Source organism: Sander lucioperca, chromosome 8 (assembly GCF_008315115.2).
Source record: "Sander lucioperca isolate FBNREF2018 chromosome 8, SLUC_FBN_1.2, whole genome shotgun sequence".
Taxonomy (NCBI): domain Eukaryota; kingdom Metazoa; phylum Chordata; class Actinopteri; order Perciformes; family Percidae; genus Sander; species Sander lucioperca.
This window is the reverse complement of record NC_050180.1, coordinates 26,327,177-26,329,676: the sequence shown is the minus strand read 5'-3', so window position 1 is coordinate 26,329,676 and position 2,500 is coordinate 26,327,177.

Below are 2,500 nucleotides of genomic sequence, written 5' to 3'. Positions count from 1 at the left end.
CACACACACACAGACAGATACACACATAGACACACAAACCCAGACACACACAGACACACAGACACACACACACACTCAAACACATACACACACAGACATACAGACACACAGACACACACACACTGAAACACATACACACACTGACAGAAACACACACAGATACACACCCACACACACACACACACACGTGTGCTGGTTGTGTTCGGACATTTCAAGCTAATATCTCAGTGTTCAGTGTGAAAGTATTGTAAATTAATTGTGAATTAATCACACGAAAAAAAAACTTTCCTTCACACTTTAGAAAATGTCTGTGACTAAAACTCAAACAGAGTTCAGTTTGACATTCGTTGAAGAAGCCTTTAAAAGGACAAGCTAAAATAAATAGAGCTGTAAAGACTGACTCATACTTTCTGTCAGGCTGGATCCAGCCGAGAGAAACCTAAAGCCCAAATAATCCGGTTTAAACCTGAATCTGGAGGAGCTAAAGCCCCAAATAATCCCAGTTTAACCGTGAACCTGGATCCAGTCCAGCAGGCAGAGACAGGAATGAACCCACATACCCCAAAACTCACTAAAGCTCTGTTACCGAGGCGATAGAGCTTAGATCAGGCCCAAAAAATCAAGCCCGACCATACCCGAGCCCGTGCACGTTGTGTCCGAGCCCGGCCCGGCCCGACACATTAACTGTTATGAGCCCGAGCCCGATTTAAACCAGACAGTGTTTTAATACGTGCCCGTTATAGCTGACGTTCTCAACTACAACTCAGAGTTGTTTGAACTCCAGAAATCTGTTCAGAATTATCGTAATAAATACCGGTAATGCAACAAGGACGAAGCAACGTTAAAAAAACCTCAACCCTAGCTGCTCCCTCAGCTGAATAGTGAGGGTACAACCCGGTCTCACGGCAGTTTGTGTAAATGTCACGTTATTTTTAATCTATTGATACGTGTTCACAGGGACGTTTTTCTCGTTTTTTACATGTAAATGTCACGTTATTTTCTCAGGGAAAGGATGCTGGGAGGCGGCCCGCTGGGGACGCGCCACAATAACGGGATGGCGGAGGTTGGGTTTAGGAAAAACCCTACAGGGAAAGGGTGCCTTACACGCCGGGAGACGGCCGCGGGACGCGCAACAATAACACGCCACACGCGGGACGCGATCCCCGCTCGCCTGGGTCAAAGTCCTGTGTTGTCTGACCCATCCACCCCCCCGACCAGCCTCCCTACGCTGATTTTCGGCTCTTTATACTACTCCCTACCGTTTTCGTGCTGGCCACCACGTAAAAAAGGAGAAAAACGTCTCCGTGAACACGTATCAATAGATTAAAATAATGTGACATTTACACAAACTGCCGTGAGACCGGGCTGGAGGGTAACAGATCAAGGCAGCAACATAATCAAAGACCTGGAACCATATAGGAGACTTTCTGGTCTCCATCACCTAATTAAAGTGGCCATATTCTGCTGATTTTCAGGTTCCTAATTGTATTTTGAGGTTGTACCAGAACAGATTTACATGGTTTCATATTTTAGTTGTACTGCACATTGCTGCAGCTCCTCTTTTCACCCTGTGTTCAGGTCTCTGTTTTAGCTACAGAGTGAGACCTCTCACTGCTGTAACATCTTTGTTGGCAGTCGCACATGCTCAGTAGCTAGGTAAGACCACATGATCAGTAGCTAGGTAAGATCACATGCTCAGTAGCTAGGTAAGATCACATGATCAGTAGCTAGGTAAGATCACATGATCAGTAGCAGGTAGATCACATGCTCAGTAGCTAGGTAAGATCACATGATCAGTAGCTAGGTAAGGACTACATGAGCTAGCTAGCTGTTTCTCCAACTTCAGTAGTACCAGGCAGGATTGGCCGGGAGACTTCTTCTAAACGAGGGCGCACTTCCTACTTTGTGTGAATACCTGCAGAACAGGGACATGGAAGTAGTTCTTTTGTAGATTAGGGTGAACTAGTGTGTGTTGTAGCAGTGTTTTGCCATTGAGAACGAGCTAGCATGCTAACGGTTAGCCCCCTAGCCCCCTCGTCTCAGCTAGTGACGTAGAAAGCCGTGCAGATTGTGACCAGCTCACCCAGAGACTGAAGGCAGGACACATTCAGAAACCGTATCTCACTCAGAACAGCATGGATGGTTTTTTATCAAAGTTTGTATGAAGCACCAGAGACACAAAATAACTCCCCAAATCTCAGAAAAAGTGATTTTTTCATAATATGGGCACTTTAATACTGTCCTTCGCCACGGTCTGCCGGCCGACGCACTGGCTGCACTACCCAGAGCTACGGGAGAAGCTGGAGAGGAGCTTTCTGCCCACTCAATTAGCCAATTAGACACAAATGCTTGATCAAGGGCCTGAGAATAGTCGCGGCATAATTTTCCGCCACTATCAACTTCGGGCTCGGGCAGAGAATCTAAACTCTACGAGGCGATAAACACTTCATATTAAAACATGTATTAAAGTCACAGTGTGGAACTCTAGAGGATTATATTC